The sequence below is a fragment of the Ambystoma mexicanum genome, chromosome 7p (assembly GCF_040938575.1).
Source record: "Ambystoma mexicanum isolate Mex_15411 chromosome 7p, UKY_AmexF1_1, whole genome shotgun sequence".
Lineage (NCBI taxonomy): Eukaryota > Metazoa > Chordata > Amphibia > Caudata > Ambystomatidae > Ambystoma > Ambystoma mexicanum.
Genome location: NC_090939.1, coordinates 797,461,420 through 797,479,143, shown reverse-complemented (window position 1 = coordinate 797,479,143; position 17,724 = coordinate 797,461,420).

Sequence of the window (17,724 nt, the reverse complement as noted above, 5' to 3'; positions counted from 1 at the left end):
ACACAAGGGGCAAGTACAGTTGGTAAATACGTGCGCGACTCAGCGTCTGCCTGGAAAAAGAACGTGAAAAAGACACACGTGTGCGCGTTGGCAACACCCCCGCCAAAAGAAGAATTGGACGCAGTCTGAGGAGACAGGACAAAAGAAGAAGTGAACACTGTTTGAGGAAACAGGCCCAACAAAAAAAATGAAAGCTGTCAGATGTAACGGAGTACAAACTTGAAACGCTGTGAAGTAATCGTGTGTGAACCGACAAGAAGTACAGAATTCACCCACTCGCTCTCCACAAAAAGCACGTACAAGGAAATGGGGACCTACACATACCTTTTAAACCGGCCCACACGTACAACGTCACTTACGCGTGTACGAGCTAAGGCCCTTTCCTCCAATTACACGAGCTGACACTCGGACGTGCAGTTTTTGGACGTGTACACATGCACCCATGCTGAGGGAAAAGGCCTGTGCGCATCACGACATAGACGCTAGGCCTTTTTCTTAGATTACACGCATTCACACACGGACGTGCAGTGTGTTCACGCACCATGAACCACTATGCCCACATCACGAGGGAAATGCCCGCGCGCGTAATGTCACAGACGCGCTAAGGGCTTTCCTCGAATTACACACAGACGTGAAAGATTTTTATGTGCCAAATCACTCTGTATCAAGCTGGCCACGCAACAACACACGGAAGACCACGCTCCTGCCCAGAAGGCCGAATTACTGCCCCCCCGAACCCCGAGCACACTCCCACCTGCCATCTGCTGCTGCCTGTCTGCTACCCACGTGCCCTGCTATTTGCTGCCTGCACATCATCCATCTGCAGAGGTGCAGTTGTTGTGACCAACCCTGCTGGAACTGAAGACTTCCGACTGGGATACCATTGCTCCACAGCCCAACCGCAGGACCCAGTTGCCCACCCACACCTGCCTCTGGAGTTGCCATGTCGGGCACACCAGCATCTGACACCACTGGCAACCCTCAGCCAGAGAGGCAGAGGGCCACCAGCTTCAGTGCCAGGGTAGTTGGTGTCCTGGTGAAGCAAGTCCTGGGGCAGTATGATGCCCTCTTTGGAGGTTCTCGCTCTGACTATGAAGGATGGACTAGGATCTGGATGGACATCGTGACTGCCATCAACGAGGAGGGGGTGGCAGTCTAAGACATCAAACATGTCAAGAAGTGCTGGGAGGACTTCAGGTCCAGGACCCTCGACAAGGCCTGGCGCCTCTTGAAGGCAGCGGATGCCAAGGGGCGCAGGGGCCACCTGTCCGACCACCAAATGAGGGTCCTGGAACGCATATGCCCAGCGCTCCACGTCCAGGTCCTTGAGAGGCAGACCCGTCTGGAGTCGAGCGGTAAGTGTACATGCATACTGATTGGACGCTGTGCGTGTCGTGGTGTGCCAGTAGTGTGCAGGTTGCACATGGGTTTTTGTAGGGCCATGTATGGATATGTATGTACAGGGGCGTGAGGCTGACACATGCGAGTCCTCTTATGTGTGAGACACATGGATGGTGTATGTGTGGGTAAGCATGCCGGGCAAATGCAGATGTGGAAGCACACATGTTTGAATTACTGTGTATGTACGTTGGCATGGTTGTGGTGTCACACATGGATGTTGGTTCCTGCTGCATGTATCTGTACTGTGTACATGTGGATGTGTGTGTATTTGACAAGTGTGCAACTGTGATGCAACATGGATGCATGTGGCACTGACATGTAGAAGGCTGAATGCCAGATGTGACATGGATGGCGATCTCATTACTCTGACAGTTGGTGGACATGCACACATGCATGTAAGTGTGTTGGTGTGTGTGCATGTGTTGTGTACTCCCCGTGTTTCATGTGACGTCAAGCTCACCTTCAGATGCTGATGCTGTTGTATGTGTATGGATGGTGCTGCCTGGTGCAATATTGCTGTGGAATTGCTCATGTGTGTGAGTAGAAATGACATGTGTGTTAGGGAGTGTGATGCCATGTCTGAAGTTTGACACTGCCACTCATGTACAACGCTCATGTGTGTATCATCCATTGTACAGTGCCCTGATGCCTGTGTTCTATCTCTCTCTTTCTGCAGCGTCAACTGATGAAGAGGGCAGAGAGGGTGCTGTGGAGCAAAGCGGCAGGGATCGCACCACCAGCCGGAGACGCAAGGCCCGGCTCCCCTCCCAGATTGTCATCTCTTCGGGGAGTGAGGAGTCTGGTGCCACGTCCCAGGCCGCAGCTGCCGAGGGTAGGTCCAAGAGGCGGAGGTTGGAGATGGACTCCTCAGCAGCAGAAGGGGCAGCTGAGACCCCACAGGGTCCGACGGAGGAAGATGGCATGTTGTCATCCATGTTGGTGGGGGGTTTGGAGGAGGAGGAGGCTGTGGAAGGGACACACACGGGGTCTGGAGGTGGGGATTCCACTGGTGCCAGGGGTGCAGTGCAGGGGCAGGGACAGGAAGCAGCACAGGCCACCGCAGAGGTGCCTGTGTGTAATCCTGTCCCCGATCCTGTGACTGCATCATCCGGCACCAGCAGGGATGCCTACGTCCAGACCCGTTTTCAGGGAGGGGATGGGCGCACAACAACTGGCCTTCCTCTCCCTGCGGACGTGGCTATCTGGGACCGTGTTGAGCCTGTACTGGCTGGGATAGTGTGGCATGCCAGGAGACCTGCAATGTTTTCGTGAAGACACTGCACGTCATCTCGGATGCCTCTTTGACCGCGTTGACCTACTGGGATGGGTCACTAGTGCTGGATTCCTCTGTGTGCTGTACCTTCTTGCAACCACCTCCTCACTTGAACCCCCTAGGCGCCAGTCATCCTCCATGCTATCTTCCCACCCATGTATCACCTGGGTACCCTGTGGAGCTGCCTCTGACCCAGTGAACAGGCTGGTGGAGGAACTATGTTCGAAGACCTTGGCTGTGAAGCCAGCGGTGTGGGCTGCACTCCTATACCCACTAAATAGTGGATTCCTTTAGTTAGTAATGGATTTGAGTCCCAAAAGTTTAAGAATTATATGCACTACGATTCTTTTTCATGTAGTTAGCTTTAATTCAAAATATAGTGAGGTAAATAAAACTCTGTTCATTCAGGTGCCTATAGGGGTGGCCAATGCATTTCGGAATACTACTCCCTTCATCAGGGCCTAGTAAAGGTCATCATAACACAAATACAGCATAATGACATCACCATTGTAAAACAACATTGAGATCAAACAGTATTGACCCGCATTGTATATATCAATTTCGCGCATAATATTAGTATGTCACATGGATTCCAGCATTATTTACACCATTTTTTGTCCATTACATAAGTGTATATCACAGAGCAGAGAAAACAGCCATACATAATCATGCATTGTGTATAAGGTAAGAGATATATACATACGGATAAATTGCAGGAAAACGCAGCAATTACAAGTTGTGAATCACCATTGGAAAAAAGAAAGAAGAAAAAAGCGATATGAACGGAAATGAATCATTACTCTAGAAAAGAACGTTTCCATGATCGTTACAAGCTTATTGCAATAAAAACTGACCTGGTTTCCCTTTTATTGAAACGGTGCATGAAAAGAGCTGACTGGAGAATCTCCCTGCGCGATGTCTTGTGTACGTGCATAAAACTAGCACTCATCAGAACGCTCTGTAAATATACGTGTATGACATCTGTTAGCCTATAGAATGTTCGGGCTGGACAAAAGAACTTGACACGAATGCTCATTCATACCTTTCCTCTTCGAAACGATCACAAGACTGAGTGAGACCGCAAGGACGCGCGTTACTTAGCAAGCAGCTAAGTTGTTTCAAGTTGCTATGGTTACGTGAAAACAGGAGGAGAATAGTGAATAAAGGTGGCGGCCATTTTGTAATAAAACCGGCTTCTTTAGAATACCAGTGAAACATATAATATGTATTGAAGGAATAGTAATTTCCATCAACATTACCGCAAACCAATTGCAAAAAATAAATAAAAAAAAAACTCTCTCTCGTTAAGTGCAATATTCTCCTGCAAAAATTAAGTCCTATAACAATGAGAACCTCAAACCGTCAGAGATGCATGGACCTCCCTTTTGGCTGACTGCACTAAATATTATAAAAAAATGAAAAAAGAGAGTCTTTGTTATGCTACTATGTGATAAATCCCATGACTTACTGCAGAGCGAGCTTGTCGGTGAAAGTGGAATCTACCATTAGCACACGGAAAAGTGGTACTTGGAAAAAATACCGACTGCAGGACGGGGGTGTTGGATGGATCTCAAAGTGCTCAAAAGTAGTAAGGAAAGGTCGCAAGGGATCAGTATTTGTGTCCTGATATTAAAGACTCATAGTAAGCTTATACCTTATTACGATCTACTATAACGTTTTGCTCTTGGTTTCCATGTGTAGCAAAACACTATGTTAGTTATGATGTAAATGCATCAGGTGGTGGTAACGGAAAAAAAGAAGGAAAAAAAGAAGAAAGAAGAAAGAAAAAAGGGGAAGAAAGGAAATTGAAAGCTTTCGTAATGCCATTAGTCATAGTAAGAAATGAAGCAGAACCACTACTTGGAAGTGACCATTACAAGGTCAAAATATTCAATGTTTTCTAAATTACTTCTCTGATTGCTAAATGAAAAATGTAGATAGCAAAGAAAAAGTGTGACAAAATGTAACTCTACATTCCATACGCTGCAATTAGAAAAAAATCGTAAGAACATCCAAAACATCAATGAACATAGCCAACATGCATATCATAAGAAAGAACTTAGATCGAACTCTTCATTAATTCCATCAGGTGATAAAGAGTCAAGTTTATCAATCCAAAACGCTTTCTGTTGTGCCCTCCATTTCTTCATATCTTTAGTAGCCATTTTGGTGGGTTGTACCTCTAGTACTGCAAATCTAAGTTGTGCAATAGAATGTCCCTTTGTCATGAAATGTCTAGCTACTGCTGGTGGAGGACACATCCCTGCCACAGTCGGGAGTTGGACGTCCAGCAGGGGTGGCCACCACGACAACTGCACCCCAACCAGAGGAGGACGTGCAGGCAGCAAGAGCCACAGCGCAGGCACAGGCACAGCAGCAGCAGCAACTTGGTGGGAGCAATGATGGCTCGGGGCCTTCAACATCGGAGGGGCAGGCATCGGCCAAAGGGCAGGAGGACCCAGGATTGCAAGTGTCTTCCGTGTGGCAGCGGTTGGGCCACGCCATAGATGCGGAGCGGCAGCGGGCGGAAGAGGCACGGCTCACAATGGTCAGGGCAGAGAACTCCATGCAGAGAGCACTGAGGTGGGCCGAGTGCCTCAAGGCAATTTGCAGGGAGTTGGAGGCCAACATTTCATCGTCCCTGCGAACCCTCGGGCCATGGAAGAGGACCGCCTCCAGGACATTGAGCAGGAGTTCGATGATGCCATGGCCCTGGACATCCAAAAGTGAGCCGTCGGCCTAGCCCGCTGCCATTGTAAATAGTTAGTTAGTTAGTGTTAGGTTTCATTTTGGTTTTCCTTTTTTTTGGGCGCTTGGACAATACCCCACATTTTTGTATATAGTTCTTCATTAGTTAGTGTATTTTTGTAGGTTTCATTTGGACAGTTGGGCTCATGGACCCAGGATTTCATCCTTGTAAATAGTTGGAGTGTGGATTTGTCGGCATTTTCTTTTTTGTTTTTTTCCATGAAGCAATGGATTTTACTTTTTCATTTCTGTTTGGATTTGCTTTGTTGGAAGGATACTTTGGAGACATTTTTGATTTCATATATTTTGGATTCTGATTCCCTTTGTTTATCATTATGTGACATTCTGCATTGTTTTCCTTATGTCCATTGTTTGATATTTGATTTTCTTTCACCACTTTTTTTGTTCAATACATTTGTTCCCGTACTTCAATGTGTGGTATTCTCTCATTGGTTTCATGCATGTCACAATGTGGGTTTTCACATTCACTGGCACCCATTGTATGTGTGTGACGGACATGTGTTGATGTACATACATGCCATTTGGGTTGTTTCATGTAATGTGCATTTCAATGTGGGGTGTATGTTATGCTTGGTTGGTTATTTGGGCAGGGGTGGCGTGCTGTGGGATTTTGGTGGCTATGAGGGCCATGATTGTGGGTCATGTTGACATGTTGGGGGGGGGAATGAGTGGAGGGCTGTGGGGTGGGGGTGCAGGGGGACATGAGTGGGACATGTGTGGGGGCCTGCTGGCAGGTGCCCCTCACTGTTGGTGGGTGGAGGTGCAGGGGGACATGAGTGGGGGCCTGCTGGCAGGTGCCCCTCACTGCTGGGGTGTGGGTGTGCTGGGGACATGAGTGGGGGCATGCTGGCAGGTGCCCCTCACTGCTGGGGGGTTGGGGTGCTGGGGGACATGAGTGGGGGCTTTCTGGCAGGTACCCCTCACTGCTGGGGGGTGGGAGTGCTGGGGGACATGAGTGGGGCCTGCTGGCAGGTGCCTCTCACTGCTGGGGGGTGGGTGTGCTGTGGGACATGAGTGGGGGTCTGCTGGCAGGTGCCCCTCACTGCTGGGGGGTGGGGGTGCTGGGGGACATGAGTGGGACATGAGTGGGGGCCTGCTGGCAGGTGCCCCTCACTGCTGGGGGTGCAGGGGGACATGAGTGGGGGCCGGCTGGCAGGTGCCCCTCACTGCTGGTGGGTGGGAGTGCTGGGGGACATGAGTGAGGGCCTGCTGGCAGGTGCCCCTCACTGCTGGGGGTGGGGGTGCTGGGGGAAATGAGTGGGGGCCTGCTGGCAGGTGCCCCTCACTGCTGGGGGGTGGCGGTGCTGCTGGCAGATGCCCCTCACTGCTGGGGGGTGGGAGTGCTGGGGGACATGAGTGGGGGCATGCTGGCAGGTGCCCCTCACTGCTGGGGTGTGGGGGTGCTAGGGGACATGAGTGGGGGCCTGCTGACAGGTGCCCCTCACTGCTGGGGGGTGGCGGTGCTGCTGGCAGATGCCCCTCACTGCTGGGGGTGGGAGTGCTGGGGGACATGAGTGGGGGCATGCTGGCAGGTGCCCCTCACTGCTGGGGTGTGGGGGTGCTAGGGGACATGAGTGGGGGCCTGCTGGCAGGTGCCCCTCACTGCTGGGCGGTGGGGGTGTTAGGCGGAAACCTGTGCAGTTCCCTCTGGGACCACTGCAAAAGATTTAGGACTACAGGTGTTTGGCAGTAAACCCACTTGGTAGCAGTCTGTACCACACAGATTCACTTGGTAGCTGTGGCTGAGCAGTCAGACTTCCCTCAAGAAGAGATAAGCAGTATGTGGAGTATACAATATAGGGCAATTCTTCACAGTAAGACAAGCAAACACGCAACAAGGCTTCAGTGTAAAGATATACAGGTATTTATTTATAACGGAACATCTATAGAAAACACTCTGGCACTATCACGGCAAACAATTCAATTACAATTACTCTACGAAGCAAAAAGATCAATCCCCCTAACAATAGTTCAACAAGTCTAGGTTTTACCAGCATCACTTATTTGCAGACAGAGATGTATGCTACCACCTAGATGGCACTCTAGTATTCGTTAGGACAGGAGAGAAAAATAAGTAGATTACGAAATCAACACAATTCAATACTTCACGGGACAAATGCAAGGCAAGAAGACAAGAACCACAATAGGTCATAAAGTTCAGAGGCCAGGCCCACTCGGAGAAAGGCAAGGCGATATGTCCCAAAAAGTCTCTTTGTGGAAATGCGTTCAAGTCTGTGTAGCAAATTGTTATTGGAAGATTGAACCAGTTCAGAACAACACGCTAGAGGAAGCTTGGAGGCGACCCTATGGAGAGGCGAGGATTAAGACACCTCACTCTTTCCGGCAACAGGGGAAGCCAGGCGGACACAGTACCTTGATTGTGGAGGGCAGCTCCGGCAGGGGCAGTTGTTCCTGGTGGTGGATGCACGTCGGGTCTTTGCCAAGAGTATAGATGATGTCTTCGTCGAAGAAAAGTGAAGTCCGGTGCACCACCAGGGAAGAGACCAGCCGCGGAGTGCTCCGTCACAAGGCACCACCTTTTGGTCGCGGTACTTGGGTAGTGGCTATCCGGTTGCTGAGGTGCTCTGCACGGGCAATTCGACCACTGTGTCCTGAGGCGAAGAAAAAGCAAAGGGGACTGGTCGTTCCCACCAGTCAGGGGAAGAGACTCTCCGGCAGGGAGATCTCCTCTGTCGTTGGGAAGTGGTGAGTCGGTTCAGCAGGGCTCCACCGGAGGTGTTGTAGTTGCAGGTCGGCTCAGCTTTACCCTCGTCGGATTCTTAGGTCCTGTGGCGACTTCTGAAGATCCAGTCCCAAAAGCCCTGCTTTTATGCAGAAAACCAAATAATCAAATAAAGTGGGCACCACACTTTTAGTAAATCTGTATGTTAATATTAGGCACTCAAAAAAATTGAGTCAAAAATAGGACCAAAGCTCAAATGGATGCTTACAGGAGCTGGCTGCAATAAGTCTGGAGACACCCTGACTCGTGAATGCAAGAACCAAAAAAGGCTAGATAAGAAATCTAGTCAAACAGCCGCTCTCCGTACATACCCTGTACGGGTGATATAGTTTAAACTTAGATTGAAATGTAAGTTCTTTTCTTCTTATGCATAAGTTCAATAAAGAGACACTTGATTGAAAGTAGTAGTGAGAGTAATATGTTTATCAAAAACATATATTTTGAACAATGAAAAAAATGAAAAAAAGGAGAAAGTCACTAATTCTGTCTTAGTGAGGATACAGCTGCCACTTCTCATATTTTAAATAGACTTTGTGTACCAATGCATTTCGGAGCAAATAGCTCCTTCATCAGGGTGAGTCTAATCTAATAACATAGAATTGGAATATATACCGCATGATATATGAAATAACGTAAAAAATAGCGCAATATGCAATCATAAATCACAATAGAAAAAGGTAATAAATTAGAAATCACATACCAAAAAGTAGATGAGGGTTCAGGTCAAAGTAGAACATGTAATGAAATGAAGTAGACAAAACCGAGAGTCAATAGGTGCAAGTAGCGGGGGAATATGACCATGTGAATGGAGGGAAAACAATGTAAATGGACTCACGAGAAGTGTTTGGCCTCGTAGAAACAAAAATCTACAATCACAAGCAGATATGTGATCTGTTGTCGGTAACAGCAGCGTGCAGAATGCAGCCAAATCGATAAAGCTGTAAAAAGCAAAAGTGTGTTTTAAGCGGAGTCAATGAGGCGCTGTGGCGCTGTGATTAGAAACAGTCGTCTTCAATGGTTACCTGGAAGACAATCAGGGTCTATGCCGGCCAGAAAAACGCCGTTCTGCATCGCTGTAAGCAAGCGTTGCTAATGGTAACGCTGCTATAAATACCCACGTGATCGCATCGCATCAGGAGAGCGGCGCGATGCGGCACGTACTTTTAGGAGACTGCATATGAGATATGTAGGCATATTTGGAGCTAAAAATACAATTATCAACACTCGGGTGAGATAAAAAGGAAAAATGAATAAAAGAAAAACGAATATACAAAAATAATAAACATAGAAAAAATACTGTAGAAAAGTAAACAACAGGGAAGGTAATAGGAACATATAACTACACAGGCACCAAAAGTGGTAGCCCATGTGAAGGTAAGGGATAGTGAACTAGCATCACAGCCGTGGTAGGTGGCACTAGAGGTGTCACCTTGGGTCCCAGACGGGTGTCCGGGAAAGGCTGCAAAGATGCATGGGCACAATGCGTGCAATTAATGTGTCAATTAAGGAAATTAGCAAGTGTTAACATAACGACTCTGAAGATCTGGAGCACTGCATAAGTATTATCAATGCCTCAGGATACTGGCCTAGACCTCACAATATGTTGAGGACCACATTAAATGTCTATTAACAGTCAAACCATTGCGTATAACATGCAAAATCATCAATAACTAATACAAAGAACATTATGTAATGTCACATGAAATCAACATAGATACATCACATTCAAAGATAACAATGATAATTGATATCTTCATTTAGGCCATTGGGATACAGGCTCCCCAATCTGTCAATCCAATATGTCTCTCTTTGGTTAAGCCGAAGGCTCAGATCCTCATGTGGATTGACTTTGCTTAGCACTTCAAGAATCAAAAATCTGATTTGAGTCAGATTGCGAGGATATTTGGCACTTGTGATAGTGAGAATATCATTTATGGAATAAAGTGTCCCTGTGGGAAATATTATGTTGGCCAATCCATGAGAGCAGCTAAAGTACGTTGGAACGAACACCGCTCTTGTATACGTAACTTTAATCCCAACTCGGCAGTGGCTCGCCATTGGAACGAGAAACGCCACAATGATTTTGCATGTTATACGCAATGGTTTGACTGTTAATAGACATTTAATGTGGTCCTCAACATATTGTGAGGTCTAGGCCAGTATCCTGAGGCATTGATAATACTTATGCAGTGCTCCAGATCTTCAGAGTCGTTATGTTAACACTTGCTAATTTCCTTAATTGACACATTAATTGCACGCATTGTGCCCATGCATCTTTGCAGCCTTTCCCGGACACCCGTCTGGGACCCAAGGTGACACCTCTAGTGCCACCTACCACGGCTGTGATGCTAGTTCACTATCCCTTACCTTCACATGGGCTACCACTTTTGGTGCCTGTGTAGTTATATGTTCCTATTACCTTCCCTGTTGTTTACTTTTCTACAGTATTTTTTCTATGTTTATTATTTTTGTATATTCGTTTTTCTTTTATTCATTTTTCCTTTTTATCTCACCCGAGTGTTGATAATTGTATTTTTAGCTCCAAATATGCCTACATATCTCATATGCAGTCTCCTAAAAGTACGTGCCGCATCGCGCCGCTCTCCTGATGCGATGCGATCACGTGGGTATTTATAGCAGCGTTACCATTAGCAACGCTTGCTTACAGCGATGCAGAACGGCGTTTTTCTGGCCGGCATAGACCCTGATTGTCTTCCAGGTAACCATTGAAGACGACTGTTTCTAATCACAGCGCCACAGCGCCTCATTGACTCCGCTTAAAACACACTTTTGCTTTTTACAGCTTTATCGATTTGGCTGCATTCTGCACGCTGCTGTTACCGACAACAGATCACATATCTGCTTGTGATTGTAGATTTTTGTTTCTACGAGGCCAAACACTTCTCGTGAGTCCATTTACATTGTTTTCCCTCCATTCACATGGTCATATTCCCCCGCTACTTGCACCTATTGACTCTCGGTTTTGTCTACTTCATTTCATTACATGTTCTACTTTGACCTGAACCCTCATCTACTTTTTGGTATGTGATTTCTAATTTATTACCTTTTTCTATTGTGATTTATGATTGCATATTGCGCTATTTTTTACGTTATTTCATATGTCATGCGGTATATATTCCAATTCTATGTTATTAGATTAGACTCACCCTGATGAAGGAGCTATTTGCTCCGAAATGCATTGGTACACAAAGTCTATTTAAAATATGAGACGTGGCAGCTGTATCCTCACTAAGACAGAATTAGTGACTTTCTCCTTTTTTTCATTTTTTTCATTGTTCGAAATATATGTTTTTGATAAACATATTACTCTCACTACTACTTTCAATCAAGTGTCTCTTTATTGAACTTATGCATAAGAAGAAAAGAACTTACATTTCAATCTAAGTTTAAACTATATCACCCGTACAGGGTATGTACGGAGAGCGGCTGTTTGACTAGATTTCTTATCTAGCCTTTTTTGGTTCTTTTATGCAGAAAACACCCATTCATCCAGCCTAGCTGTCAATCAACACACGCTAAGTGGTGAGCGGGGAGGCTCACCACTTGGGCCAATCACACCAGAGTGCGACCGGAGTTGGCCAGGCAACTCGGTCCAGGGTGCCTAAACCCCCTCCCACACCCCTGTGGTAACCCAGACAGAATGGCACCACTTTGGAGGGTCTCTGTACAGAGGCCCGCCAAAAGTGGAACAAAGGGCTCAACCTTTGGTTTAGGAGTCACAGAGACGAACACAGACGCCATTTTTGAAAGCCGAGTTCTGGCAGAAAATACCATCCGATAGACTTATTTAAGATAAGTAGACCGGTGGTAAGTTAGAGACTAACGAGAAAAAGTATCAATCTCCAACAATGGGAAGAATCCCATAGAGTTATATTCAGGGTCGAACATAACAAGTAGTTTCCACTGCCACCAGCCAAAACTCGACGAGGGGGGACGGGACAGTGCCCCCTCGAATAACAGATCCAGGAGTAATCGAATTACCCCTACTAGTACGTCCACAATAGGATGGTTTGTACTAGTTCTGTTAGTAAATTTAGGTCTAGTAAAGCCAATGGTGACTTTACACGCCCGGGGAGACAGTAGTCAGTCCCCGGGTATGGAGTCTATGACGGGGGTCCGCTAGGACGCCCCAGTGTTACGGCACGTAGGGTGCGGTGTAACACACATAGAAAAACATATGAGACCCTATGGAGTAAAAGAACCCATAGCCCATAGAACACATTGACAGTCAAAGGAATTACACACATTCATGTCCAAGAGTGGGAGAAAAAGAGTCACACTCTTGGCAGGATGGAAAAAAACAAACTCCAGAAATCCAGCAAAGCTGCTGGGGTACTCACTAGGTTAGGAAATTCAGCCTAAACAGAGAATTCTCCCTAACAGGGGGTGCTGGGGGACATGAGTGGTGGCCTGCTGGCAGGTGCCCCGTTCTGCTGAGGGGTGGGGGTGCTGGGGACATGAGTGGGACATGAGTGGGGGCCTGCTGGTAGGTGCCCCTCACTGCTGGGGGGTGGGGTGCAGGGGGACATGTGTGGGGGCCTGCTGGCAGGTGCCCCTCACTGCTGGGGGGTGGGAGTGCTGGGAGACATGAGTGGGGGCCTGCTGGCTGGTGCCCCTAACTGCTGGGGGGTGTGGGTGCTGGAGGACATGAGTGAGACATGAGTGGGGGCCTGCTGGCAGGTGCCCCTCACTGCTGGGGGGTGGGGGTGCTGGGGGACATGACTGGGGGCCTGCTGGCAGGTGCCCCTCACTGCTGGGGGGTGGGGTTGCTGGGGGACATGAGTTGGTGATCATATTGCAACGTGACATGTGGCTTCGCTGGGGGGCATGCCCATGGTGGAAGGGCTGCCTGCGGGACAAGACCAGGGTGCAGGCTAGTCCCCTGTGATGTGGGCTGCCTGTAGGGGCCATGGAGGTGGTAGAGGGGACACGTGGGAGGACCCACACTGCCAATTCACGTGTAGGACTCTCCGCGCACCACACTGGATACACGTACATCGCTCTGACAGCAAAATTGCGTGTCTAACTTCACGCGCACTCCCAAAATACACGTATCCCGCTCTGACAGCAAAATCGCGTGTGAAACTTCATGCGCACCCCCAAAATTCACGGACCCCGCTCTGACAGCAAAATCGCATGTGAAACTTCCCACGCACCCCAGAAATACACATACCCCGCTCGCACAGGACCAATCGCATGTAACACTTCCCGCGAACCCCAGTAATAAACGTAACCCGCTCGCACAGGGCCAATCGCGTGTGAAACTTCCCGCGAACCCCAGTAATACACGTACCCGCTCGCACAGGGCCAATCGCGTGTGAAACTTCACGTGCACCCCAGAAATACACGTACCCCGCTCGCACAGGGCCAATTGCGTGTGAAACTTCCCACAAACCACAGTAATACACGTACCCCGCTCGCACAGGGCCAATCGCGTGTGAAACTTCTAGCGAAGCCCAGTATCACACGTTCCCTGCTCGCACAGGGCCAATCGCGTGTGAAACTTCCCTCGAACCCCAGTAATACATGAACCCCGCTCGCACAGGGCCAATCGTGTGTGAAACTTCCTGCGAACACCAGTAATACACGTACCCCGCTCACACAGGGCCAATCGCGTGTGAAACATCCCGCGAACCCCTGTAATACACGTACCCCGCTCGCACAGGGCCAATCGCGTGTGAAACTTCCCACGAAGCCCAGTAACTAACGTACCCCGCTCGCACAAGGCCAATCGTGTGTGACACTTCCCGCGAACCCCAGTAATACATGTACCCCGCTCACACAGGGCCAATCGCGTGTGAAACTTCCCACGAACCCCAGTAATACACGTACCCCGCTTGCACAGGGCCAATCGCGTGTGAAACTTCCCGCGAACCCCAGTAATACACGTACCCCGCTCGCACAGGCCCAATCGCGTGTGAAACTTCCCGCGAACCCCAGTAATACACGTACCCCGCTCGCACAGGGCCAATCGCGTGTGAGACTACCCGCGAAGCGGGGTACATGTATTGGGCGGGGTGCGCGGGGAGTTTTACAGGCATTTTCGAGGTTGTGAGCCTGTGCGCCATGTACGGGATTTGTGTGCTGTACATGGCGCACGGGGAGGGGTTGGGGGGCGTAAATGGCGCTGCTGCAGGGTCGATGTGCCACTCTGTGCCACGGCTGGTTTTGGATGTTAAAATCCATGAATACGCTGTGCGCGGAAATGGATTTTAGCTCACTCGGCTGGCGCAGAAATTTGTACACGCACACTGTGCGCCAGCCGCGTGGGCCACTTGTGCGCTGAATTCTATGAATTACCCTGTTCATCAAGGTGCTTTCGAAAGAAGCAAGGGTCAACTCACACTTAGTTTTTCTAGGCAGCTTCAGATAAGCTATGTCAGGTACATATTCACAATCCCAGCTATTTTGCATAACAATATAATCTAGTGTATTACGTGGTCTAAAGTGTTTTAGGAGTAAATGTTTTTAAGAGACTGGTATGAAACTGAAATATACAAAACACAACAAATCTGCAGAGAGAGCAGGATGTTTTCATTTCAGGATGTGACAAAAGACTTTGGTTTGGAGTTGGCTGAGATTTTCACCATTTGCAGTTGGCACACTCTGTGAAGAGTGTGCCTACATCTGTATTAGCCTAAAACTATCATCTGATCTCCAGTTCTTTAAGAGCTATTCTTATGTACAAAGCCTCACATACATAAAAGAAATACAGGGGTGGTGCCCCAGGTCAAGAGAAAGGTAAGGGGGAGGCTCAATGGGAGGAATATGTACATGCTGGGCTGCGCTTGTTGAACGCCCCTGTGAAGCTGTGTGGTCTCATATTCAAACCACCAACATAGCAGTAAATACAACTCTTTTTATTCAGCAATACAGTGTGTCTTACCCTACAAGGGTGAGAATGTTATCACAATATGGGTCATTACGACCCAGGCGTTAAGGGGTTAATGGCGCCATAAAAGGTTGCAGGCACCTTTAACCCCTTAACGCCTTACTACGAGGTCCCTTTGCGGCTCCTGACCTTAACGGCTAGTCTGGACCAGCCGTTAAGGTAGGGACCCGCAAAGGCACCTTGAAGGTAATTACGGTACCGCAATTTGCGGTACCATAATTACCGCCTTCCCCTTTCCCATTGAGCCCTATGGGGCAAAAATGGGAATGGCGAAGGGACAATGGTAAATGGGGAATTACCGCCCCACCAACCTTGGAATGGGGTGGTAATTCCCCATTTCACCATGGCGGAATCGATAAGTTCCCGGCGTTAACCATGGCACTAACAGTGTCATTGGTTAACGCCGGAGTTGTAATGAGGGCCAATGTGTCACAATACATATTTAGCCATGCAAGTAATACAGAGATGACCTTAAACATATATGGCTTTCACAGCTGTGGCTGCTGATCATCAAAAAACAGAAATCTGGAAATGGCCTATGGTAAAAACCTTGGTCCAACTAGTTGTGCAGTACACACCTGCTTGAGAGAGCAATCCCTGAGGGGGTAGCTCAACTGAATACATTGTTAAAAACATGGCAACCACTGAAATCCAGTGAGATCATAAAACCATCCTGAATAACAAAGAGTGATTGGTGGTGCTAGTGTGATGGTCTGTCTGGAAAAAGCGATATGTGTAGTAGTTGCAGCATCCTAGAGTTCCTGTTTTGTATCTTCTTCTTAACACTCATGAACATCCTACTGTGGCATCTGGAAGACCTATTGTAGAAGCTACAGAAGGTGTTCTACAACAGATGCAGACGTATATAGATCATGTCTTGCAACCATTAATTCAAACAAATCTACATGTAATAGAGACACACAAACATTTTTTCCAAATACACGAACTTCTGCAACTTGACTATCATTACATTCTCTTTTCTGGTGATACTAAAAGTTCATATGCCTTATTACCACACAGTGAGGTACAGAATCAGTGGAATGGTTACTACTACTACAGATAAGAAGAAAAGATATGGAATTCAAAGGATTTGTCATAACTACTATTAGATTTTAGTTTGCAAAATGATAACTTCATGTTTAAAGACCAATTTGAGTTACAAACATCTGGAACAGCGATGGGAGCCACCATGGCTGCCACACATGCACATAGATACATGTATATGCTTGAATTTTAACATATCACCCACCATCCAGTGTGTCACAAATTCTTGAAATATTTGGGCTGGTACATAGACATTGTTTTCGCATACTGGAATGGTATGCACGAAAACATTACTTTAAGGTGTCGATTCATGGAATTAATGTGCGCCGAAAATTCCCGCGCAGAGGTGCCAAAAAGTGCGAATCGCAGTAAAAGTGCAAAAATCGCAGTGCAAGTGCGAAAATCGCAGGGAAACCAGCGCACATCGATTCATGGAAGTCCGTGCGTGAGAAAAACATTGGATGTGCGCTGAAAAAGTGCGGCGCGCACGCCGGCACACAGGTCATCCAACAACGTGCGCCACGGCCACTGCGAAATCGCACATAGCGCGGCACACATCACAAAAGTAGGCAGAACACGGGGTGTAACACTCGGAATGGGGAACAACGCGTGAAAATATGGGCGTCACGGGGGAAGTACAGGAGGCAAGTGCGCGGAATGCACACACGCTCGCCTACAACCCGTATTCATGGAATCGAATAGGGCAAACCAGCGCACGGTGAAAGACGCGCACAGGGCCAAACAAGAACGCCACAAGAAAGCAGGCGGTAACATCCCTGCGCCTGAAATAAATGTGCGCCAAAATGTGCGCTAACAAAACGCATCCATATAGAGCCATGTTGAATGGTCCATACAGTGGCCCTCTAGGACAAATGAGGTGCAAAGGGGTACCGACAAACACGGACACCCGCTGTGTGAAAAATAGCATGTGCGTGTGTTTCTGGGTGCGCGGGAAGTTCCACACGCGATTGACCTAGGTACGTGTACTTCGGGGTGCACGGGAAGTTCCACACGCGATTGGCCTGGGTACGTGTACTTCGGGGTGCGCGGGAAGTTCCACACGCGATTGGCCTTGATACATGTGTTTCGGGATGCGCGGGAAGTTCCACACGCGATTGGCCTGGGTACGTGTACTTCGGGTGCGCGGGAAGTTCCACACGCGATTGGCCTGGGTACGTGTGTTTCGGGATGCGCGGGAAGTTCCACACGCGATTGGCCTGGGTACGTGTACTTTGGGGTGCTCGGGAAGTCCCACACGCGATTTCAGCAGGGTACGTGTATTCCGAGGTGCACAGGAAGATTCACACGCGATTTCAGCAGGGTACGTGTATTTCGGTGGTGCCGGGGAATGCTACACGTGATGTGGCCATGTGGGTCCTCCCAGGTGTTCCCTCTACACCCTCCACGGCCCCTGCAGGCAGCCCACACCAAAGGGGACTACCCTGCACCCCTGCTCATGTCCCACAGGCAACCCATCCACCATGGCCATGCCCCCCAGCCAACCCACATGTTACCTTGCACTACTGATCACCAACACATGTCTCCCAGCACCCCCACCCCTCAGCACTATGGGGCACCCTC